General features: G+C 41.7%; 1 protein-coding gene across 6 annotated transcripts in view; it reads right to left on the bottom strand.

The window, feature by feature from the left end:
* The window catches only part of GRIA1 (glutamate ionotropic receptor AMPA type subunit 1), a 190,462-nt gene extending 165,386 nt beyond the window's left edge, over window positions 1–25,076 (bottom strand). Inside the window, exon 1 of one of the 6 annotated variants that reach the window (XR_005269366.2) lies at window positions 24,921–25,016. The gene's annotated coding sequence lies outside the window, so the exon portion shown is untranslated. Of the gene's footprint in view, window positions 1–24,920 lie in introns of all 6 variants that reach the window. The other 5 variants (XM_072023203.1, XM_072023204.1, XM_038186474.2 and 2 more) reach the window with 5 other exon arrangements.
* Between the last annotated feature and the right edge of the window lie 2,010 nt (window positions 25,077–27,086).

Genomic DNA, 27,086 nt, shown 5'->3' with positions numbered 1-27,086 from the left:
CAACCGGGCCCGTAACGGTTAATCAGCTACACCCCTTTAACGCGACAGGCCCTGATAAACTAATTATTAAGTGAAGAGGAAAGACATCCTGGGAAGAAAAAGTGGGAAGAAAAACCAAGAGTAGATGAAGGGTCTCATTTGCTGCTGAGGGGAGCAAGCTGGCTTTCTGATCCATGCATCCTCTGATCAGTTGATGTGGGCTTTCCCTAGGGCTCACTCATAGTGAGCCAAGATCTCACTAGGATGTTAAACCATATTCTGAGAGAGCACAGGATCTTGGCTGAAGGGACATACCCAGTGCCAAGAGGGAGTAGCAAAAGATGAAGACATTTTCCAAAAAAGTTCTCCAGAGTAAAGTTCCCTTTCTTGTGCTATTAAAATGACAGAATTTAGAGATGGGATGTGTTAATATAACTCTTGTATCATGGAAGACCACAGTCCTAGATGAGAACCCTGAAGCTTACTGGGAAAATAAGCTATGAATTAGAGTATATGCCAGCAACGATCTATTAAACTGGTCCTTCCAACTCCACCTCCTAGTAAAAGGGATGTTTTCCTGTATTAGGTGTTGATGATGGGAATAGGCAAGATGTGTTTCTTCGTATTAAATGCAGACCCCCAAATATACAGACCAAATGTAGGCCAGGCAGTCTTGCAGCAGCTTGGAAAGTAACATCTCATTGTTCCCATCTCTCAGGTACCTCACTGCACTAATATACTCAAAGAACCAACATACAACTTGTTGGCACCCCATGAAAATGTAGGAAGCACCTCAGGAAGTACTGAAGGGCAAAATAGGGGCTTCTGGAGACTTGCCAAAAATGGACTTGTGAAAACAAAATAATTGAAAGGAATAGCTGAACTATGGCAGCTTTGAACAGTTTTGTTGAAAGTGTATTCCTATATGTAATAATAGTAATTTGTGAACTGGTATGCATTTGAACACTTTACACCACATAGTATTTCCCCTTCCTGGGCACTGGGTTCAGCTGTGTCCCATCATCCCCCCACACACTCTGCCAGGCATACGTAGAGCAGTAGAATTCCTGGAACAGTCTCTCCAACCTTAAATAGAGTCCAAGCTTATTAACACATGTTTATCACCTTAGATCACATCAACAGCATTACAATCTGTTTCTGGGATGCACAGAGTTTTGCTAGACAAAACTGCAAAACAGTCACTTGGGCTGTTTCAATTACTTCAAAGTGATGATACTTAACTGCTTCAGAACAAAGCACTGCAAAAATCTTCCCCTCTTCCTTTTTTTTTTTCCCCTTGATACCCGGTATAGCATCATTCATGATTCACTGCATTGCAAATACAATTTTGTTTTGAGGAGTTTTACTTCTATGGCTCACTGAGAGGTTTAATTGGCACTTTGCACAATGGCTCTGTTTTCTTTGTCTCTTGCTATATATAACGTAAGAAATGTTATCTTGACTCTTGTGATGAGTTTGTGGACACTGAGCTGTTTAGACAAATCAGGCTTTGAGCCCCAGTGTTATTTTTCTGAGAATATCCAAACACAGAAGAAGCGATGAGAGGTTTGTGATAACTGTTGTGTTGCACAATGGGACCTAACTGTGCAAGGGACCTCTAAGGTGGGGGAGCTCCTTCTTCAGGCATCCACTGGTGGGACTGAATACTCCCATGTATGTAAAGGAACACACCTAATTACATCTTAACTGCACTTTAACATCCTTTAGCTCAGCCACAAATGGAAGAACATCTTCACTTTGGGGAGCAGAACACAATTGGGTGAGACATGAGACCACATGCATGGCTCACTGTTGAGCTTAGAAGTAGGTGTTGTGAAGAGAACAGGGATTTTGAATGTCTGAGTTGATCTACGTGAGCCTTCTTTGGCTCTGTTGTACTTGTGTAAGCAGAGGGGGAAATGTCTTTGGATTGCCAATGATTATCATAGGCTTCAAAGCCAGTTTGGGGACCCCTGGCTAGAATAAACATGAAGTTTATCAATATAAATCAAAACCCAGTAAAACCACAGTAATCTAATCCATGCAGAATGTGGTCTGCTGACTTTCTGCTCCCAAGATAGGAGTTTGTAGTCAGTGAAGATCTCTTTACTGACTAGGAAATTTTTAAACTGTTTTAAAAATCAGTAGCTTAGCTTCTACTTTTAGGAAAAAAAAAAAAAAAAAGCCTTCCTTCTTATTATTTTCAGCTCTTTCTAGTATCTTCTGGTTATAAGTCATCATTACAGTAACTGAACTCCCTCCAGAAATACATTAGTTCATCACTCATATGATTTCTCTTCATGGGAACTGAGAGGGAATGGAAATTACACAAAGGGTTTTAAAGTATTTATTCGTGTATTTTATGCCTGCTTATTGCTTATTAAAAGCAAGGTCAGAACTACATCTTGTCTCTCATTGAAGCTGAGAAGGTCAGAAGCAGTTTTTAGATCCCCTTTACAGTGGTTCTTAAATCCTAAGCTAGGTGTCCTAGCAAAGCTGCTGGCATCTAGTAACAGTCAGTAATGATCAGCCAGGCCACCAAGTTCTCTCATCCCAGTCTAAATCATAATTATTTGGTCATTGGGTCAACTTTTAAAGTCATCTGGTATAATTACTAGTGCTCCACTGACATCAGCTACACTGCATAAGTTTACACTCCTACCAAATTTCACTCAGTGTATTCAAATTGGAACAATTTAAAATATACTGCAGTTTCTTTTCTCTGCTGGAATGCATCAACTCCTACATCTCTAAGAGCTGTGAATTCCCCTTGGCTTACACAAGGATTCAGATGAATGCTGACTAAAGCACAGCGATTTTCATTTCACATTGGCACAGGCCTGCCTTTTGTTTCCAGACAAATGTGGATTTAACCATAGGCACTGGGCATACAAAAATAAAACCATACATTAACATATATGCCTCTTGTTTCATTATCTTTGACCTTCTCACATGACATAAAGCCTACAGACAGTTATTCTTAGCAAACAAGATTACTTACAACAGCAATGTGTTGTATATAGTGTCAGGCTTAGAAATACAGAGCAAATTAGCAGTGCGTGAATGCTTCATTTATTTCGTACATCTTAGGCTGGTCTTACCACCAGAGGTAGGGCTATACAGTTTGCGCCTCTTTTTGTTTTGTATTAAAAAAGCACAACGCAAACAGAAGGCAGACCTGGCTATTTATATCAGCTCCATCGGAAGTGGTGACAGGTATAATTACAGAGGAGAAATTACAGGGCTTATTTCAGTGGCATTTCTCCTGCTGTTCCAGGCAAGATAAAAGATTGAAAGTGTTCCTGACATATCTCCAAAGCAAAGATGCTTCAGTGAGCTGTTCAGGTTATTTTCAGGTTGATTAAAAGCTACCTGCTCTAGTCCTCAGTAGGGAACAGGTTGCATGGGGTTTGCCTGTTGGCTTGATCACCTCCAGAACACCAATGCAAGCAGTGCTCTTTGTTAGGACGCCCACTGCCAGCTAGGCAAACACTGTGCTAAACTCATCCATGACTCTGCCAATCTACTTGCTCTGGTCTTCACCCCTCTTATTTTGCCCATCTTATGGGATGCAGTTCTGTCCTGAGCAGGAACTTCACACCAAGCTTATTTCTACAAAAGCTTTGCAGAGTTGCAGCTGTTTCTGGTTCACATCTGGTCTCAGCCAGCTTTCCCAATGCAGAGATTGTATTCTGTAGTATGAGAAGCAGTCTTCGGGACTGACATGAAGTCATGAAAATAGGGGACAACTTATAATCCATCATACCATTTCCATCCCAACAGCACAAAGACAGCAGACAAACTGACAGCAGTGAAGGCAGCACTGAGTCACGCATTGCAAGCAGTGGAACAGGGTGACCGAGCTCTGTCTTAGGGCTGCTCTGCAAGGATTTCAGCATCCAGGAGGGCATCGCTTCTGAGCACTGAGCTGCTCCCACATCCACTGCTCCAAAAACCTTTGTTAAATGGGGAACTATGCAAAGGTGCCTGTTTGAAACCTCCAAGCCTTACCCTTCCTCCCAGAAAATCAAATACTGACATGAAGACATTTTAAAGGCTCTTAACAGCAAGCCTAAAGAACAAAGAGCGAGAAGAGAACAACAATAGCTCTGCTGCTTCCCCTTGATTGGGTTGTTTGAATAATGTTGCCTTGTTACCTAGCAACACAGAGCTTATTGCTAGGCTTGTTACAACCTAATTCATATTTGTCATAATTTGTGTAATCAGAACTGATCATAAATAAAGACTGAATACAATCAACTGACTTATGTTTGCAATTAGAATCAATCTAAATCAGAGAAGGACATTAACAGCTCAGTCATCGGTTCTGGCTGACTTACTCCCATTCCAATACTTCTATTTGGATATTTACCATATTGTCCCTTAACATAATCTCCAGTTAAGGATCTATGCTTTTTTTTTTTTTTTTTAAATAGAGAGACACATGGCTTTAAGCACAAATTAAGGTGTGTCATTATATCCAGGTTTGGCTGGACTTCTCTGGTCAGCTGCATTCACTTCCCCATCTCAGGTACCTGTATTACCAGCTCTCCTGGGTGATTCACATCAAGAAAATATTCATTTCTCCTTCCTATCTAACACTTGTCATGCCTCACCATTAGGAAAATACTACACTAGCTGTGCAACTGGTGTCAGACAAAGCTCACAGAAGTGATGCTGATTTACCTCTGCTGCAGACCTGTCCCGATCTGATATGTAGCACCTTCACGTGCTGTCACGAAAGGCTTTGGTGGCATGTGGGTATAAAACTTACACAGCAGCTCTTCAGAGCTGAGCTGTTACACAGGACTAGTCTGGCTGCTGAATGCCTATCTTCTAGGCTAGAAAAAACAGCTGAGCAGGGAACCTCAAAGGTCTGAGACTGCTTAATCAAGAGAATACTAATGGGAAACAGTTCTCAAATATGTAAAAGAGAGCTGCAAAGAACAGGTCTGTGCTACCTCTAGATGAAGCAAGAAATCTACGTGCAAGAAAGGGTGTTTTGAAAGCAAAGCACTGCTCAGGACCATGTAACAAAAGAATAGCACCCAGGGAGGCTGTGAGGCAGGGTACAGGCTGCCTTGCAGTCACAGAGCTCCTCAACTCCCCATTTGAGGGGCGGGGGAAGTACTTTGATTCTTGTACACCCCATTCCCAGGGCACTCAGTTTAATTAAGCTGACAGATGTGAGAAGGGGGCAGGTACAGCTGTCAACCAGCACAGCAAGGCAGCCCCACAAAAGTTACTTCCCTTGAGTTGCTACAGCAGCTGCCTGTTGTAGGGACCAAGCAGGCTATCTACACCTTTACTCCACTACACAAATCTGTACAGGAGACTGGTCTGGCCCTATTAGTTTCCCCCTCTGTATTTTGTCCTTGGTGAATCTCTTCATTACACAGAGGAAATTTTCATATATAATAAATCTTCAGAGCTGCATCTTGCAGTACTGTGATTTACAGAGCATTAATCTGTATACCCCTTATGGTCTAAGAGTCTTGCCTTGTTCTCCCAGCATGACTGTAGAAACACTTAACTTTGAGAATTTCCTGCTCATGTATCACCATCAAGTCTACAGGCTTATTCCACACAGGGCAGGGTATTCCCTCTGCTCCATCCCCCTAGAAGGGAGCCCTTTTCCTAGACAGAAGCCATGAGGGACCATGCCATTAAGTACTGTGCAAGGACACGAGGAGGGGCTCAAAGGCTGGTACCTGTTGAGGGAATTTGCTTCCTGTCAGGTGCAGGAAAAACTGTAGACAGTGCTGTTGAGCTTGGGAGTTAAAGGCAGGACTGCTGGGACCTCAGTGGTTTCACAAATCCAAGAGACAAAAATAAAAGTAGGCACTGTGCCCTGTGCAGCAAGGTCTGATGCAGGCTGTGTTGGGGTAGCCCAGCAGATAGTGCTTCCTACAGTACCTGAGCACAGCTCACTGCTGGCCCAGCTCTGCAGCAGGGCAGTGCCTAAGTCAGTGCTTCTCTAGTTATCCTTATTTCTTCTTTACCATTGGGAAATCATTATCAAAATAACACCGTTTTCCTGGAGTGATTTGTCCTGTAAAGAAGGTGAGGAACAGGGGGCGGGGAGTCTCTCTGCTCTGATCTCCTCCATTTGCATGAGTAACAATGGAAAGTTGTTCCAATTTCTTCCCAGTTTCCAATCACACAAAACACCTTCCTCCTTTCCCATCCTAATGCTCTTCCTGGCCAAACAAATGGTGTCACCATAGCCTCAAAGAGCTCCCCCTATGGCACCTCACAGCAAATGAGCTACCTCTCTTTGGACTGCAACAAACTTGGCAAGCCCAGCCAAACCTTCCCCATCCGTGTGTATCCAAGTTAGTATAAACAAGAGATGTCAAAAAAAAAAAAAATTGTCTATAACACTTGTTCCCCTTTTTGCTAACCTGGAATAATTTATCACAAGCTGAAGCTATTCCAATTCCAAGGTGCAGACATTTTAACATGGTGCATCACTGCTTCCAGCTTGGGCAAAACAGTGCTAATATTGCTAAAGGCAAAGAGCAAAAAACATCTCCCCACCCCCAAAATTAACTTAACATAACTGATGGTGAGTCTTTATTACCATTACTTCGGACATGATCCAGGAGCTGAATTCATATGCATGACCAAGTCAGAGAAAGGAACAGACCCCTCTGAAACGAACAGATGTTTGTGAGAACAGCAGTACAAGCAGTGCTAAGCCAGGTGCAATGCTGGGGGAGGCTGGTCAAAATACTTCTCCCCTTTCTGCATACACTTGCTCAGCCCTTTGAAAGCCAGCAGCAAATAGAGCAGCACAGCTTTTTTTTTTTTTTTGTAAATGACTGCACACACTATCTCCTGCTGGGAAAAATATGGGATGCTGGGGAAATGCAAGCAAAAGCTATCCTTCACCAGAGCACTTTCCAGGACCTGATCCAAAGGACAGGAGGCTCCCCCAGGGCCATCACCATCCTCCTTGAGGCACAAGAACATCAGAAACCCCCAACATAACTTGCTTAGGAAGCACAGACCTTCCTCTGGGGCTCCTAGGGGTGGGTTTCTGAACTTGTGCTTTGATGGCATAAGGTCAGAGAAAACAGAATATGGAAGGGATGTTGTGCATTATCTTATAAGGTGATGCTTTCTGCAACTAAGCCCTTATATTCCTGGAATAGTTTAACTTTACAGTCCTTCTCCTCCCAGGGGAATTTAATGGGTAGTTATACTTCCTAGAAAAAATATCCACCTGTACATCAGCAAGTGCTTTGTCAGGATTAGTGTCCTGCGATAATCTGAACTGTCCAGCTGTCCTGAGTAAGAAAAGATGACAGAAACCTAAAGACTCAGATATAACCTGGACAAGGCTGAGAGCTGATTCTTGTTCACTTTCTGCCTATAACACAATGTGAGACAGCAGCTCTGCAAGTGTCTGTTTCTCACGCAGTATGTATTACAGGCTCTAATTTACTAAACCTTGGTTACTGAGCTTGCCCACCCTGCTACCATTCATGGTACCTTCCATACATGCCAGATCTGGACAAAATTGCCAGTCTCATGATTGCTGAGCTTTTCCTTCAGAGCTCCATGTTACAAGTTCATGCAGAATCTCATGCGCACAATCTCCGCATCTTCCCATAGGCAGAACTGCATTTTTTCCTAAAATTAGGGAGGGGTGACAAAAATGTGGTCCTATGGAACTTTAGAGCTCAGAAGGCCAAAGATCAAGTATTATTAATAAACGTGTTTAAAGAAATCTCATTATCTCTGGGATTCTGACTCAGAACATCTGGTGCAGGCAGCATTCTTATGAAAAAAGTTGGAATATAGGTTTATGTATCTCTAGGGAGAGTTTGGGAGTTTGTAGCTGAAAGGATAAAACTTATTAACCAATACAAGTAATCCTATTGTATCCCTTTCATTCCAGGGAATTCCAGTTATTAAACGAAAATGGAAGCCTTAGAAAGCTTAAGAAGCCTCTGACTAATCCACATGGAAGAAAGTTTCAGAAGGGAACAATAACCGAAGACGTTAATAAATAAGTTTGTCACTCTCTGTGAAGCACAGGCTACAAAGGCATGTTGATAATTGACAGGATGACAGATCTGACTGACAGCCACTGAAATACATACAACAGACTGCAGGAGCCCTCAGCTCCCCACTGGGGATGTGCTGGGGTCAGCTGGATCCTCAGAATCTGAGGGGTTTTGCCTTTCAACACTGAGATGCAATTAAAAAGGAGCTCTGTTGGGTGAGCTGGACACTGCAGCCACCTCTGTTCACAGCTCATTCTCCCATCACTAAACATGCAAAGAAAGCATCTGAGAAACCACAAAATTTGAACGCTTTGATAACCATCTGAGTTTTTTGAAGGGTGACTGATGTGATTTCTTAAAAGGCTTCTTGTGTCAATTCTGACAGTAGAATGGACACACTAAAGCTGTTTAGGTAACTTCAAACTATCAGCTCACTTTGTACCACCTAGCTGCTCCAGCTAATTTTCTTTTAGTGATGTTAATTGTACTGTCTGTTAAGAAGACACTCGCACTACCCTTCAATTCCATGAAATGACAGCAAATTGCTGCTGCAGGAGCAGTGAAAAAGCTGTTCCCCCTTTAAAAAATTCATAGTGATCTAAAAGGACAAGGAAAAAAATCAATTTATTATTCACCAGAGAATGTATTTTGTTATCCTGAATAAACACAGCATCAGTACTCAAAGCCTGTCTGGAACAGCAGGGGAAAGGAGCTCACAGGATAACAGGTATTTATGCGTTGCTTTTAAAAAGCAAGCATAATGATGTATGTCAAATCTGAATAGGAAATGTGTGGTTTTTTTTTTTAATATTAAAAATTTTGGTTTCGCATTTCAATTTGGAGGTCCTGTGAAATACTGTGTGCAATTCTGGGCCAGAATTCCATTGTCACACTGATCTATTAGGTTAAAACTGATTCTTTTGTTTTACTTTTATGCACCAGCCTGAAAACTGCAGTGGTTCAGTTGATTCACAAGGAGCTTGTACGTCACCGGGGCAGTGACATCTGGTAGGAAAGCAAGGCAGATGGATAAGGGTGGCAACACTTTTAAACATCTAATTTTAATCTGCTGCCACAAGCCTGCAGAGGCTCTAAATGACTTACACATTGCCTATCCATACTGAGATGTGCAAAGGGTACAACTTCCTTTGTGTGAAAGCAATCATAACAAGATGTGAGTTTATAGTGGTATAGATTGGATGTGGGGCAGGAGCAATCAATTACTCAGGGAAGGATGCTAAAGCAGTATATCCACACACACCTGGCACAGCTATATTACTGAAGAACAGTTACATAAAGCAAAGATTCACTGTCTGCAAAAAAAAAAAGAGTATTTTTCCAATATGTTTAATGAAGGTATTTCCAGATACAGATGAAAAAATCATGGAGCTTAGGGTTTGTGTTTTTTTTTTTTTTATTAGGGTGCTGACTAAGCCTTTACACATTTGAAAGTGACCATAAGCAATTAGGTCCCATACCAAGTTTCACCCAAGTTGATCCAAATAATTCTTGCATCTTTAAGCTCTTAATTTTCAAAGGGGTTTTGTTTTTAAAAGGTGAGCTTTTTGAATATACTTTCAGAAGTCAAAATAGAAGCAAGAAGTTTCAGTGCAAAGTCTATTTTCATAGCTCTGGTATGTGAGTATGATGCATGGACATCTACAGCTGCAGTAACTACTGCACATATAGGAATGTAATACCAGATAGGAAGTTTTGCGGTATTGCAAAAAAACTTCATTGGAATGGCACTGTATTCCTGACATGACCATGCTTAAGCCCTTTACATACACCCCCAACTGGTTAAACTAGAACAATCTTGCTTTCAAACTCTATGACCTAACACAAAATATCAGATAAACACACTCTTGCTCCTCCTCTCCTGGTACATCTTCCTGTGCCTAATTCAGACCTCAACAATGATGCCTTAGTCAGCCTCAACTATAATGCATTGGCACTGCATTTCATATCTGCATGTTCTCTAGCATATTTACTCCAAGAAATATCTGTACCTTGTAGTATTAAGCCCCATGATTTTGTAGTATAATTTTATAGTATATCCAAGAAAATCACTTTATTTACTCCACATTTAATTGTTTGATGAATATTCCCAAATGTATGAAAGAAACCTTTTTGTCTTTAGGTACTGAAAATATTACTAGATATCCAAAAAAATAAGGCCAGTATAAAGCTTGCATATACATACATGATCTTGTAGAAATTGGTACCACCACTGGAATACAAACTAAATGAGTGGAATTTTGCAGCTGTTTCTGTATGAAAATAGCTTAAATCAATGCATTCTTCCTGCTAAACCCAATGCATACCAAATAAAACCATTCCCTGCCTTCTGCATTTAGCTATGTTGTCACTTACGTAGATAGCATTTCATAGCCTAAGAAGGAAACTTCATTCAGGAAGACATTTTAATCCATCAACATATTAACTGCAGCTAATGTGTCATTTTTGCAGCATGGAACAGAAAATTATTTCTTTGATTCATTGAAACAGATACCATCTTTGTCTTACATTTGTAAATAGTTGATGGCAATAACACTTCAATACCACTAAACAGAAATGGGCTCAGAGCAAGCATTTCAGGTAGATGCCATTTCTAGAGGCACAAAAAAACCAAAACTCAGTGGAACTGCTCCCAGCTCTGGATTCTGCCACGCTGCTACAGCAAACAGGGAAAATCTGCAGTAGTCTCATGCAAATTTAAAAAAGGGAGATTTAATAAATGAAATATACTTAAAATCCATCAGTGGCCCAGTTTTATTTCTTCTGACAGTTGATTCATTTTATTCAGTGATATCTTATTTTGTCCTCTGCATACTGAGTACTTTGTAGTAATATAAACATTGAAAAAGTACATTATCATCATAGCCTAAGGATAATAGAGGTAAAACTTACAGGGAGAAGTTACATTTTGTTAAACCAAATGTTATAGGTAGGCAAAATACACTAGTTTTCACAGAAGACTATCATTGTTACTCCAGAGAAGCTGGTTACACTTCCCACACTATTTCTAATTAATATAATTGACTCGTATCTACAAACCATTTTTCTCAATCCCATTTATTCATTCGTTTTTAATGGCTTCCCTTCCACTTCAGGAAAGGGACTTCACTACTTTGTGCTGTTGCTTTTCCTTTGAGGAAAACTTGGATTCAGAGCATTCTGTAGCAGATGACTTCTTGCCTGATACCTGTAGCCATAAGAGTCACAGGCCCACTAGGTGGCCTGGGTCTCCCAGGTATCAACCCCTCAAGCTCAGCTCTTTGGATGTCCCGCTGTTGGTCTCCTTATCACTACAGAAAGGCGGCAATACATTTATATCACGCATTTATCCTTCTATTTATCCTTCATTTATCTTTTAGATGACTAATTTCACATTGTGACATCTAATGGGCTATGGTAAGGGGTGTTATACCTAAGCATGAGTTGTCTGGCCCTCACTATTTGCCTCAATTCCTCATTTGCAAAATGAGGTTAATAGCACCAAGAAACATTGTGAAACAATACTAGAGATACTGGGGAAAACTGATATCAAGGGACCTGCTTGGGACCTTGTCATTTGTCTTCAAAGGGGTAGCACAATCTCACTACAGAATCACCTGGAATATGAAAACCTTTTCGACAGGGGTCAGTTTCAACATGTTTGAGTAGTAAAGAATGTTTTCACTAACGATGAGTCCTTGTAATCTTTTCTATTTTTCATTGACACTATCTAGATTGCGGTCACTCAAGATATACAGCACCAAATAAAGGCCTGGGAACTAACATATGTTATGTTTTTATCTCCTGAAACGTGGAGTCCCTCTTGCTGAGCTTGCAGGAACTGAGGGTGGTTCAGCAGCAGCTTGCTTTGGCCACAACTGGTGATGGTTGAGCAGTGAGTTCCCCACATGGCTCTGTACCCATCCACGCTGGTCACACTGGCAGCAATGATGCTATCCCCAGCAGCAAGCAACAACCAGCCATCTGTAGAGAGGTCAAAACACATTGCCTATGCTCCAGACATTGGCACAAGGGGAAGATAGTAACGGAAAAAAAAAAAAACAGGACCTGCAGGAGATTGCCCTGTTGCACCCTGTTTTAAAAGCTTTAGCAGCAATTTGATTATTTCATCCTTGACCACAAGCATGAAATTAACTTAGATCCTAACGCCCTCAACAGCCAACTCTAGAATTTCAGGCAGATGTCAAAGCCCCATGATGTGGGCTGGCAAGCAGCTGTACCTGTACAAATGACTGCAAACAACTGCTGGTGTGGTGATGGGAGCAGGTTAGGCCTAGGTGAAATTCAGCCCTGAGCATACAGCAAAAACTGTACCAGATGCTCTGAGCCAGCTCATCTCTAGTTTACATCTGCAGGTTTGGCCTTTGCATCTGTTACAAAATTAATTCTTAGCAAATGTGTCTTTGGAATTATTTGCTACTGTTCATATCCACATAAACTTAATCACCCTATCTTAGCAAGGCTCAATTAAAAGCTGATTTACTTTCATTAAAGGCCCTTACTTCATTCCTGTGATATTCAGCATTATCATTTGTGACCACTATTAATCATAGCCATACGGAACAGGCAACGGAGAAAGAAAAAAGCCAGTGCTCTTGAGGTGGATTTATGTAAATTGTTTTCTCACATGAAGATCTTTGAGATGCATTTTGTGATGTTCAGACTAACCAACCAAACACCAAGTGACTTTAATTCCAGTTAAGACAAGATTTCCTTTAAGCTCTCTCCCTTTCTCATCATCCTTTTTTTTCTTCCTTTAAGAAGGCCTGGCTCTGCTTTGCTTTCACTTATTTCTATTTGCTGACTGGTCCTGCAGTGCCTGAACACTAAGGCAGCTATGAAAGCATTCCAGCCTAGAAACTGGTTGGTACATTTTAGCAGCAGGCTTGGCTAGACTGGGATAGCATTTGCTGCCCTGTTGGAAAGCTGATTTAGTTTGCAGCATTTCTTTATACACTCTGCAGATGTTGCCACTTCATTGCTCAGCCCCTTTACAGACTGTTGATAAATAGTTTAGAAATCTCACCACTAAAATCTCCCACTGATCCTAGTATTGATCCCAGATTCTAATCCATGGCATAACTTTACCTCTCACCTCTTTCCAAAGCAGCTGCAGAAGTGCTTATTGATGCAGTGTGACACCAACTTTCATGTACCAGGAAAGCACTCCAAGCAGAAACAGTTTGGCATATGCTGCAGTATAACTGCCTCCACCCCAAGAGGTCTGTGCTGATTTTGCTCTGTCGATACACTGCATTTGCCTCTAATACTTTGGATCTTCCTACACCAAGTCTTCTGATGCTTTAAGCTTAACCAAAAAAGAGGGCTGAAGCTATCCAGCTCAGTTTAAGGATTTTGCCTGTCCTTAAGCAGTGAAGACTTCACATACTGGTATCCACCTTGCACTTATGCCTTACCCATGTTTTTCATATTCTTGGAAACCACACAATTCTACTGACATTTTGACTTTCAACTTAAGCTCAGCTGGATAAGTGGGACATGTTTCCTCTGTTCTAGTCCAGGTCAAATGTAGAACAGCAGCATCATACCCCATAACTGGTGAGTCACCAAGGAATGTGAGAAACCTTGGCCCAGTTTTCACCAGGTTACACAGGTCTAAAGATGTAACATCACTGTTATGTCATGAGATATTTTGAAGCTGTTTCTACAGTGCCCACAGCCATATTTCTGAATATAGATTTTACGTTCCAAGTTTAGAGATGCAGTCACCGTGGATCATACAGCTATTACATGTGCAAATACAGTGGATAATGAATGCAGTTTCTAGTGCAGAAGGTCTAGTGGAAACCTATACTCCATTCTGAATTCTATTTCACAAAGTAATTATTGGAGAAGGTCAAATCTGTGAAACAGGAACCTCTATCACAAGTTCTTCTTTCCCAAAATTATTCAGCACCTGCCAAATCCAGCAGGAATGCTTCCATTGGTGTTAATGGGTATTGGATAGAGTCTTCAGTTACTACACTGGATATTTGTTGAAGATTAATTTTCATCATGTTTGAAAATATCAGCAAATATTTAAACAATAATAATTTGGAGTAAGAATCAAATGGCAATGATCCCCCCCAGAAACTAGCCAAAGTATGAATATTGTATTCATGATTTAGCACAGACTCATGGCTGGATTCTGAAGCCACAATGCAAGCTTTACAGCTCTTCAGTACTTAATGAAATTGGATGTTTCATAGGACAATTTGTCCACAGCTGGGTTCAAGCCTTGAAATCAGGCACAACCTGTTTGCCATTTGGTGGAACACCCTTCTCATCCTCCCCTGGCCAGCTGGCACAGGGAGTCCACAAGTAGCCAGCAGAGCCAAAAGCAGAATGAGCAGAGCAGTTAAGAGCTGCAGGGGTTGTGGGTGAAGGGAGAAAGTTTGGCTGGAGGGGTGTATCGCTGGTGCAGGCACTCTTCAAAAACAGGAGGATATCGCTTCTGTCTTGATCCTATCTTACCACAGAAAAAAAAAATCCTGTGTTATGGCCAGAACAGGGAAAGATTCTGATATCTGTTCTTATATCCATAAGGTAAAAGCTCAGACCAGATTAGCAACCACCACCAACGTGGTGAGTATAACAGAGGGTATTCTCAGCTACCCTATTGAAATTTAAAGCCTCCTTTGTGAACTGTTCAGAAAGTACAGTAAGAGGACAGGAACTGGTCTATAGTTACAATTAACACCCCCCACCTCCTTTTTCTCTACACAAAAACATGGATGGAGGAAATTGGGAAAAACAAACAGATTCTCCAGTTTATGTAGAAGGTCAGAATTCTGGTTCTAAAGACCTAAACAGAATAAGAAAGGGAAAGAGATAGGTTTTTTTCCTTTCCTGAGGTGCAAAGTGCTGTTAGGTTATCCTTAGTGACTTCGAACATTTTTTGTTGTTGTCGGGTATAGCTGAAACATAAAGGAAAGAAATATGGAGCTAAAAGAAGCAGTTTTGCCAGAAGGATAAGCAATAAGTCAAAAGAGAAACAAGTTCTCCTTGCAAGCTTATCGCAAGTTACCAAAAGGAACATCTACTCCAGAGCACGTTCGCAGGTTCACACATCAACATCATCTGCTAATACAAAGGGTTAATCTGGTCCACAGGTATCTTAACATATCTAGCCAAATAGCAAGGGACCCTATTAGCTGCATTTACAGCAGCCTCAGCTTCCAACATTAGCTATACGGAAATCGCTTCTGTATTTTTAAAGGTTTTCCTCTTATAACTCTTCTAGGAAATAATTCTTTCTGCTCTGTTTATTACACATAATTCTGCTTCTAGAGATAATTGTGAATTATCTTTGATCACCAGCTGAAGAGTTGCCTGCATTTTAGTGACCATGAAATAGCTTTTAAGTCCTGAAAATATTTAATATGTATGTAAAACTGTCAAACCAAGATTCACCAGGCAGCCTCCATGCAGTGTCTTAAGTAAATTTCTTATATGGCTTTGGGATTTTGACACCTTTCAGCTATAACAGGAAACCCTTTGGAGCGATGACTTTTAAAGGCAAGGTTTTCATACCTTTGAAGAGATTTCATTGAGAGAATGTTTTTCTTACTTTCTATCTGGTAAAGGTTATTTGGCTGTCTACTGCATCCTATTAATCTGGAAATGAAGACAAAAAGGACCTATCATTTATGTTGATCCAAGAGTCTTTAAAAAGTCCATTACTTTCAATTTATCTGCTCAAAAAGGGAGAGAGTTCTCTCTGCCCTGCATGGAGCACACAGATCACTCAGCCTGTAAAACAATATGAAGCTCCAAAGCTCAGCTTTTCCTCCATCCTCATTAGTTTTTGAGTGGTTAGAAGGTCACCTGAGACAGAGTCTCATATATGGATTTTAGACCTTGATTAGAAAATATTCTGGTGTTAAAGTTAAGCAGAGGCTGAAAGGAGTCAGAGAACTGACTGTGAAACACCTTTGAATATAAATTCCTTGGAGCAGAAACCATCTTTTACTACATAATGGCACAGTGCTAGCCCAATGGGACTGAACTTTGTTGACCTCTAGATATTATGGTAATGTATACACTTTTTAAAAAGTCTGGAAATAAGGTAGACTAAACTCCGCAGAGTGAGAAGTGTGTTGCTGTGTGTTCGAACAGCATTCAGCACACTGGGGTCCCCAGCGTCCTATCCATACAAATGGTACAAGACAAAAGACTTCCCTAGAAATGCCAAAGCAGTCAGGAGTCTGCTGTGTGCCTCGGGCTATCATAATTAAGTCAGACCAGGTTCTGCTGCCAGTGGCATGAGAGGGAGTTATGCATCGCATCATTTTTAACCTCCTTTAGACAACACAAGTAAACAGGCACTGACTGTTATGGGGTGAAGAGGAACTTTTGAGTGCATGCTCTAACATTAGATTTTTAAGTAGAAGCTTGACACCTGTGTCACCACATGATCCCATTATAAGTGACAGGATAACAGCAAGTGACCTTCCACAGCAGAAAGGAGTAGAAGGCCTTTCAGATCTGTCCCAGCCCTATTATTTAAGAATTTATTAGCTACAAAGAAAAGACTTTAATTTCCATCCAATATTACTCAAGAGTTAGTAACTACAGACAGATGAAGATGAATAAACCCAAGTTCTAGCTTAATAATTTGGGAGTCCACTGGTGGAGTGAGGGGTACACCATCTTCTCAGCATAGAAGGGTATAGCCAAAGGACAGAGGTGCCTTCTTTCTCCTTTAATCCATTTTCAGACATTCAGAGTTTAGTTTCCCCAGCTGCTGATACTGTAAAAATGTTGCTTGGCAACATGGTAACAGGGGAAAAAAATCTTCAAAAACATTAGGAGTTTTTGTCCTTAGAAATGTACTAGTTCAGCACATCCAACCTCCTACAGATCCATTTTAGAGGAAAAGAGGCACAATGATCCCCCCATGAACTAGTTCCAGCAGCCTTTAAAATGAAGGCATTCAAAATGGGACAGGAGAAGGGGTTCCCTTGGATGCTCAAGGGGGTGTGGGCAGACCCCTGCATGGAGGGAAGGGAGCAGAGCTGGGCACAAGCAATGCAATACTCAGCATTCATCTGACATCTCACACCAGGTGAGAGAAGACATTACACATGAAGGCATTGCATCTTCCACCCAGGGTTTTGCCATGACAACCTAGGGTGCTGTGATTACGCTGACCTGTTCCCCACTTTCAGGAATCAAATGCTCACTAGCATTGACTAGAGGGGACACAGTCTGCTCACAGAAGTGACATCAAGGTAGAGAGAAGCAAAAGGCAGACTGCTGAAGAGTTGGCAAACCCAGGATCTTCACTTTCTAAAGCCAGCCTCAATGTTGGCCTGTGTACAGTCACAAAGGGACTACCAGTTAATTATTGCAATGAATTCCCACTGAAGTCAATGCTTGCAGCAAATTTTACTTTGCTAGACCCACAGAGAAGTTTAAGTTCACTGCTTTTCTCTCCCCTCCTCTTGCACTGAAATTCATTATCACACTTCTGACCTCTGCAGAGCTATTTCTGATTTATACTGCTGAATCATGGTTACATGTATTTATCATCCAACAGCCAGAATACAGCCTTACATCCAGATAAGATGTTCTTGTTCCTTCAAGGCAGAGTAAGTGATGTAAGTTCCTGCAAACAACAGAACACAAGTACCAATATTTTTAAAGCAAAATCCCAAAGGGCATCTGCCTTTATTTAGCAGGAGGTAAACAAAGTTGAACATTGAGAGTTCCTGTGATGACAGCACAGAGACTCTCCAGCATTGTATGGCACCATTTCTGTTGATACTAATGCTGAGATTAGAAATCTATGTGGAGAGTCTTGAGATCAGAGTCCAAAAAGGTGTTCCAATTTCGAGTTGTAGCTATTAATTCCTACCAAAACAGAGGGAAATACATTAGAAGAAACAGATTGTAGATTATAGAGTAAATCAATACAGCTCCACATATGCCTATATCTAGAAATACACTTTAATCAATGCATGCATTACTTCTCTTACAGTTGTGAAGGCCAGGAGCAGCTCCCCTAAATGAAAAGCCATCAGAAGGCAGAGAATCAGGCCAAGTCATTCTAGACTTGGGAAGTCTAGAAGTATTATGCAGGGAAAGTCTCCTCCAAAAAAGATCACTGGAACTCTGCTAACAAACTCCTGCTGCACTGCCAATTTAATTAACATGCTTAACTGCTTGGAGATCTCTAAGATTATTCACTGGATTGGCAGCCCTTTCTCGCTGCTAATTGTGTTACTTTGCAGGGAAAGGAGATGAATGAGTACAGTACCCCCCATCTTTCCCTGCCGAAGGAGGAGAGTCACACCAAGTAATTTGACTTTGACGTACTGTCTTGTTTTCGCAGGTTTACTTTTTATAAATAAGCATGTGTGAGCTACTGAAAGCTAATGAGCTGGATGGCAGCAACACAAAGTCCTCCGGTGGCTGCTCACGGCACAGCAACTTGGCAGCGCTTCCTGGTGCAGCCATCCGACAAAGCAAAGCTCAGTTTACCTTCCAAAGCACCACATATTCAGTCAACACCATGCATGCTCCACGCCTGGACAAGATCCCTGTGTGTAAACACTCCCCAGAGGCTCTGATTACACAGAAAGTCCCTCCCCAGATGAACTGCTGCCATGCAAGCTCTTCTCTTGTTTGACCACCTTTCTGATGGCAGAAGGGAACAGAAGTAGAAAGGCGATATTGCTGGTATGGACAGAGCCTGAGGATAAAGCAGAAAGGCATGACACTTAAGGGATGACAACATTCTTCCTAAAGGGCCTGGTACTCTCTGATTAGCTCATCCCATTTATACTGAGACTGGAGCAGCCAGAAGGGAAACTATCAGCAGCATGAAAAGGCACTGAATGTTTTGGGTCCTTGGGGTCTTGCATGCTTTGAAAGGAGGCCTCCAGCTACGCCAAGGGACATGCTTGCAGTTTCTTTGACTGTGGAGAGGGTGAGTTTGGACTTGAGGGCTGCCTTAGGGCTCCTCTGTAAATACGGTCTAAATATAAACTTGCACCCATGAATTCACTGGAAGTTTCAGTGCTGACTTCAACCTTAAATGTCAATGCAAGTTTAAATGTTAAAGTCAGTAATGATTGCTTGCATCTCCTAGAGATACACACATCTAAAGGCATCCAATTTCTTGAATCTAATTGCAGTGGAAATTAGCTTTTGTACCTATGCATACAGAGCCAAAGGAGAGCTAACAGCAGCCACATAGGTACTGACCCCTTTTACATCTCATCAGCACCCATGCCTTGTATACAAATTCTCAAAGGAAGAGGTATGCCCTGTGTGTACCTGCTAAACATGTACCCAGGACAATTTCCACTCTGCAAGTTGCCTCAACCCCATGGAAGTCTGGACATTTTATTTCACTAACTGAAGCATGGATCAACTCTGAAACCATTTCAAGCACATGCATCCCCAACATGCTCGGTATTTTTATTTTAAAATACCAGTATAGAAAAACTTAATTCCTGCATAGAAGGCTTGAATTATTTCAGCACAAAGTTAACAAGAGCTCTTACTAGAGTGATAAGCCCAGGACTTATCCTGCAAACCCCCAAACCCTTACACAACTGTAGTAGTGCATTTAATTGACATTTCTCACAGATCTTCTGGTTCCTCTTCCATTTGAAGTAATCACTCACTGGGAATTTAGGAAAGGACCAAACCACTGATGATCTACCTGTGCCTCCCTACCATCCCCTTTGCTCCAGACAATGAACATCATGAACCGAAGCAATCTCAAAAGCAAAGGAATGCTCCAGAAGAGGGAATAAATACTAGAAAGTTTCTAGATTACAAATGCATGGATGTTACACAGTAATTCCTCTTTGTCAAACCCAGTGAAACCTACGGGTTCATAGGCACTGTTTGGAGACAACAGAAACACACAAGTAAGGCCTGACTTCACCTTTACAACTGGTATTACCATTAGTGTTATATTATGGCAAACAAAAATCAAACCTGAAATAATTGAAGGAAACAGTCCTTTAGGAGCTCTACTCCACAGTATAGAAACCATTTAAAAATAAAATTTAGTCCCAGAAAGCTCAAATTCTCAGTCCTTTATTCCCTGTAGGGCTTAGCTTATCAAATTGCTCTTAAATAAGTATGTGAATATTTTCTTCAGTTATTAGTCCTATTGAATGGCAAATAATTCCTAATGTGTTTTTTTTTTTTTTTTCTCCAGAGTGAAGTTTGTCACAGTTAGCCAAGGAACACTGCCACAAAAAAATTAAACAATCGACTTTGATGTTCTAGATCAGGGAAATGGCCATGCAGAGGCACTGATACCACATTACCTTCCAGGTAGATTTTACAGTTTGCACATAGATAAGGAGAAAGCTTTCTTCTCCTCAACTACACCCATGCAACACCACTGTTGTAGCAGTGTGGCTGCCTGAAGCAGAACAGTTTGCCACTACAGAGAACCCAGAAAGCAATGTCTGAAAAAAAATTACAATTAAACCTGCAATGATACATTCTGCCAAAGTAACATCCATGTTTTAACATCCACATTTGACATGTAATTTTTTAAAGGCTAAATTTGTAGGTTCCACTATTCAAGCTTAATCTTCAGACAAACACTGATTTAAGTCAGTCCTGCTTCCTTTTCACTCATTGCTCACTCTAACAAAGCATTTCCAGCATGCTAACCTTTGCATTTGTACTAGTATTACTGAAGGAACTGTCATGCTGTGATCTAGACTATGGAATGGATCCAGAATAAACCATTTTCTTCTAAAGAAACAAATTTCAGTAACACATGCAATTTTCTAGAAACTCTTGACTTTAGAACACTTCCTTTAACTAAAAACAGTATTTTCCATTTTAATAAAGCAGCTCACATTTCAAAGCCTTGGATTCAAAAAAGAAATGTGCAGGTAGCAGACAAAACTTCAGTATTTTAAAGTTGCAAGAGGTGACCACCCTCTATCTCAAGACAGCCTGGGCAAAAGTAAGTATTTTCTACAGAGAGGGAAAAAAACTGGGATTACTTCAAGGCTATTTTATTAAGTGCAGCTTCTTTTAAAGCATACAGTCATCAACAGAATCTCCCATCAAATTCAGTCCTATTAATGGCTGCTGTTAAACATTTTATAACAGGATAATTTCAGCACTAATGTCTGCAACAATAGTGGTCTGTGTTTAAAGGTTTACATACGTGAGCAGACAAAATATTAAGTGGTGACTAACCTATATGATTAATGCCATGTACCATCCAATCATCAGGATATTCATTCTTCTGTCCTCATCTGACTAAACCAAACATTTCTGGACTGCCATCTGCTTTGCTTCTTATTTTGTTATTGCTGTTCAGGCATTGCACTAAGACAGAAGGGATACACTAGGTGTAGCACTGAAGTCCTGACACAGTTTTAGAAGTACAGAAAAACATCCTATGCTGTCAAACAACAGCCAGTGAACCTTACGTTGCTCCCACTTTCTGTCCAGAGCTAGATGCATTTTCGAACTGAATATAGAAGTGCTTATTCCTGCTTTGAGTTGTGCTCCTTTTCTTTTGTATGGACTTAGTGTTCAATTTCAGAGAATATACTATGGCAACTTAAGGCATGACACTGGTGAACTTTGGCCTCTCCTATTACAGTGTGAGAGACTGGGAAATCCTCTTCAGAAATCTTGTTTGCTGGGGCAGGACTTCACAGCAAACAGGAGAAGAGAGGTAAGGAAACAAAAAAATCTTAGTAGAGGCCAAAACTGCAAGTCATTGTAAATAGTTCTCAGCTGAAAAGCTTTGAACAGTTTCCTTCTATTTACCATCCTTCATGCAGCACAAGAAGCTTCCACTGGGGAGCTCCAAGGCTTTTATTATACCTATCTACCACTGCAGCCCATGTGAAACCTAGCAGGGATTAGTGCTCCTATCTGCAAAGAGACATGCAAAGACACTGCCTTATACTGGAGGGTGGAAGAAATGCTTCCAGGAGTTCTGAGAAAATATTAATGCAAAGCAGGAATTGAGAAACCCTCTGACTGCAAATGCTGTAGCAACAGGGACCAGATTATAGCTGTAGATAAAACCCTCTCACCAATTGCTGTTGACAGCCATCAGGGCCAAGTTCAGATAGCCAGGGGGACTCTTAAAATGAGCAATGCCATATAACTGAACCCTGGCAGAGGATACCAAAGAATGGAAGATTATTTTCTGAGTACTTTGCATAAGTGACACGCACCATCTTTCAAAGTGCAGAAAGAGCATCCAAAACGAGAAAAGTTTAGGAAGAAAATGAATAAAGCATCAACTTGTGACAACACATTGGACATGCAAATGCAACAAATCTTCCCAGCAAGCATTTTGAACATCCATTCACTAGGTGAAGTGTATCTCTTCCTCTTGTCTCACCTACTAAACCCCCCACAACTCAGACACAGTGTGTAGCCCAGGAACAGTCCTCAGGCAGTTTCTCTACACAAACTCTCTGCCTGGAGAATCCACTCCCTATTTCAGTGACACTGATTTCATCTGTTAGTCAGAGCACATTTCTTTGTGTCTTTTTTTTTTTCCCTGCAAAGAGCCCTTTTAAGCTGTCAATTCATTGCCATCTGTCAAGGAAGCCACTCTGTGGCATCACCCTGAAGAACAGCTCAGCATCACAGAAGCCTCAGTGGAAGGAGCACGCTCACCCAGAGCCCTGGGAGGCAAGACTTGCTCAATGTTTGATGCTCTTTTCCACCTCCTCATTTCTGAGCTGGACTCCATGAAGGATATAACTTTCCAGCTGCTGATTTTGCCAGCTTAGTTTGTATCAGCTTAAAGAGTTGCACAGAAGAGTTTTGTAGTGAATAAAGCCATAAGAGTAGCCATAGATTGTGGTAGAACTCCATTTTTCTGATAATTATTTCAACCAATGAGCTGCAATAAAGAGTAATGACTACTCTGAACTATGTCTACACAACAAGAAAACACAGGATCTTTACCAGCTGGGTAGCAGGTATGACAAAACATTCCTAGTCAAAACCATGTGATAACTCATGGCATCATGCTGATGCTTTGCAAGCCCTACTAAGCAGAAACAGCATCACCTTGACACAGCAACACAATTTCAAGCTTGCTCAGCCAGTGTGCACACCAAGACTACACCAGGAGACTCCTTCCATACAATTTTGCAGTGTGACACCAAAGCCTTCAGTGGCAGGGTGACCATTTCCACACAGTCCTGGAGGAACTGCAGGCAACACACTCAAAGGCCTCCCTCACAAACATTTTCTCCTCTGTTCACCAAGAGAATAGAGGAATGAACTCATTTTCCAGGGCTACAAGCTAGCATGGAAACATTTTCACATGCACAAAGCCTTAAAAACTTAGTTTTAGTTTCAAAAATTTTCCCCCAGAATGACAAAAAATAGGCTTTGAGCCAAAGAACAAAGCTCTTACCATAAAGCTTTAATAAAGAACAAAGACCATGTATTTCATCTCTCCAAGGTATCTACAGCAGTGCATAGAAAGGAATTTCAGCGGCTATTAACTGACTAGTTACATTATAGTTTGAGAGACGCGTTATAGTGCTCTACAATTATTGCCAACTCATACTAAATTATTGGCTTCTAAAACAGAGATATAAACAGCATTTAGGAGACAAAGACCTGTCAGTGTCAAGCTAATACTAGACCAATAACTTTCCTGTCTATGAAACAGCACACTCAAATACATGTCCACTCCCCAGCAGCAGCCTTTCCAGATCACTTCACCTTTCAGTCAAGCACCATGAGGAATCAGGTCTCACATGGGTGAGGCTGAAGGCTGTGGCTTGATGACACATCATTCAAAAGTGATTTTAAAATATTCCTCAGTCCTAACACCAATGCTTATTTATAGCCTATAGACACACCCCACATCACCAATTGCATTAACACAACTCAGTTGAGGAACAAAAAAATATTACAGGAAAGGGAACAGACAGCTGACCAGACAAGATGGTGAAAGGAGGATGGAGGCTCCCTCTCACAAAGCAGCATTACTGCCAGCATGCCATGAAGTCAGATGCCTTCTGAGCAAAAACAGTACAGTTGGGTTATTTTCACCTCCCCAGCTATGAGCTGGACAGTCTGTACGCTACCTCTGGGGAAGCCCAGAGCCCTAAGGAAGATTATCCTTCTACCCTGCTTCTCCTCAGGGAGCTGCAGAGATGGAGTCAGAACAAATCATTTGCAGTTTACCTGGTAGCTGCTGAGGGAGCTACTTTGTGGTGCTGAACTTGAGATTTTGGGCAACAGGAATTTCAGGCTGGTCTAACAAAAGACAAATAAGTAGTGTTCTTCAGCAGTGCCAGAAAACCACAGGATGGCTCATACCATATCACTATGGGAGACTAAGCAATACAGAATTAAACAGGTGTAGACCAAAAAATAGTGAAAAATATCATTGAGAACATCCCCATGCTACTCTGCAGACAAATTTGAAGCTTTGTTTCTAATATAACCATTACTTGTAAGATAAAGCCTTATATGTTTATTCCTTCTTCAACCAGCTCTGGCAACATCACAGAGATTGATTATCTTTGAGAGACTACCTACAGTAGCAGAGGAGCTCAGAGCCCTTCAATACCACCTGGTTTCAAGCCTTACTAATTAATCACCAACATCAGATGCAAGTCATCAACAGGACTCACAGTGATACAGCAACTCAGAGTCAGGGTTTACACTCTCCCCTAGCTCCTCAGAAAGTCTTCACCACCTCCATCCAAGCCACCAGGCACCAAAGCAGCCCAGTTGATACCTCCACACTTCAGGGGAGGGCCTGGCTGCTCAGATCTCTCCACACAACCCACACGAAGTGCTTCAGAAATACTGCAACTCATTTGTTTACAGAGAATGGATGAACAGATGGCTTTTTTAGGTTTGTACTACTTCAGGATGACCGCTCGTACATTTAATAATAATTCCATTGTGTCTTACCTTGCAGCTTTCAGCAGGGCTGGCTTTCATCCCTCCTGAGGTAGGGATCAGCTGGAGCAGGGCTTTGCTGTGGAGCCAGCACCCAGAAGGGCATGGCAGACCCAGCTCTGCTCCTGCTTCTCCTCAGGCCTTTTAAAGCTTCCCCAGCACCTCCCTCAGCTCTGGCCTCCCTTTCACCACCTGTGCAGGGCTGAAGGAGAAGGAGGAAGAGCTTTGCCCTTAACGCTTCGTGCCCAGGCCCAAATCCAAGCTTAGGGCAGTACTTTGCAGGTTTGTGCCCACCAGGGAAGAAGATCTCTCTGGTGACCCAGTGGGCAAAGTCATCCTTGGCTTAGCAAGCTGTGGACAGAAAATATAATATATGCAGAAATCAGTATCTCCAACCCTTTTTTTTTTTTTTTTTTTTTTTTTTTTCCTCCCGGGGTTGCAAAAGACATCAGAGCCACAGTAACTACGGTATTTCAGCTCTGTGGACATCTTTTAAGGGCAGAGCTTGGCCCTCAGCATGCAGCGTGGCGGTGGCTGTTAATCACAACTTCCCTCTTCCACAGCCCAGGAGGGGAGGTTAAATGCCATCAAGACCTTATCTAGCGCCAAGCAGCCATTTTGGGTCCCTGTGCAGGGTGTTAGCAAGCCAGTGATGAATAAGGGAGTGTTTCTCCTTGGCAAGGCTCTCCATCATGTTAAATGAAGGCTTGACAGGCTTTGTGGCATGTAGCCTGCCCTGCACGTTGCCGTCAGTGAGGAGGGAGCAGCAGCTCCACTTCCAGGGTCATGGTTTTGCATTGACAGCAGCAAAAACAACAGCACAAGGGCTTCGAGACAGGACAGCAGAGAGGCACAGAGTAGGTAGGATCCTTATCAGAGAAACACACAAGTCCAATGTGTGGGAAAGGTGTTTTTGTGCTGAGTTTCTGAATACGTTCTTGAGGCTAGAATGGATAGGATAGTGCTGGTGAGCAGTGTTATTCATATATTCTTTTTAATATTCATGACATAAAGCTGTTGAACTAGGAAGTTGATTATTATTCTGTGGGAACAGAGACAGTTTGGACAGCTAGATTGGTACAGTTAGAAACAAAACCAAAACAAAGCAAAACAAAAAATCCATAGCTGAGAAACAAAGACAAGCTTTTGCTAGGTCAGCTCCTGTGCATCGCCTTGGGGAAAACAGAAGCCTCTGTTGATTTTGTGATTTTTGTTTCTCAGTTCCGGCAGAGGCATTTGGGAGGAAATTATGGACATTTTTACTTTGAGGAAGTTTCATTTTCAAACTTCTCTACTCATATGAGCTTTTCACAGTCTCTCAGGATCCCCTTTTGCTTCTTGTGTGCTAGGGGAGAGTTCAGCAATCAGCTCTGCAGCACAGTGGGGAGGAGGATGGTCAGACAAATAAAATAGCTCCTCATACCTTAGGTTAGGAAGAGAATCCAAGCCTGGAAGGACTAGTTTATTTCATTGCTTGGTATTTTGATCATAACCATTATGGTGGCTTTGCATCCAAGATCTGCTTAGACCCAGTCAAATTCATCCGTTTTTGGATTCTCATTTCACTCAGCGACAGGGAACCGAGGGGAGGCTGGGCCTCCAGCTGGCGCATGGTCTCCTCTGAGTACTGCTGTTTTAGGAATGAGCACAGCAGAAAGGCAATGGAGCTGTATTTGTCATGCACTCACTTTCAGTGCTAAGGCTCCATTCAGAAAGAATCACCAAGCTTCACATTTGTGTTACTTCTTTTTCGACAGTTGTGGAATTAAAAAAAAAGGGCATTCATTCCATTTTTCATGGCTGCTCAGGGGTCAATATGGAAAAGTGTCAGGACAGTGTCTAGCAAGACATGCCTTTGAATTCTCCAGAGCATTCAAAATGTTGTACTTACAATGACTAACACACCAGTGCTATGTGTTGTATGTGAGAACATTCCTGTTATCTTGGGAATGGAGCTAACAGGAGACTAACAAAGGCTAACAAAGAACCTCAAGGGTAAAGAGCTCATGGGCATGTGAATGAATAGCTCACAGACCCTCAGAAGTGAATGTCTGTTCCTCCCTGCTCCTCCTGCCGGTGTTTGAAGTCATCTCACCGGGTTCCCCACTGGTACAGTCCAGTATGGCCTTGTTGAGTTTTATCAGGTATTGTCAGATGGAAGCTTTCCAAGAAAGATGC

Source organism: Anas platyrhynchos, chromosome 14 (assembly GCF_047663525.1).
Source record: "Anas platyrhynchos isolate ZD024472 breed Pekin duck chromosome 14, IASCAAS_PekinDuck_T2T, whole genome shotgun sequence".
NCBI lineage: Eukaryota > Metazoa > Chordata > Aves > Anseriformes > Anatidae > Anas > Anas platyrhynchos.
Note: the sequence above shows the minus strand (reverse complement) of the source record. Positions and strands in the feature narration are given on the sequence as shown.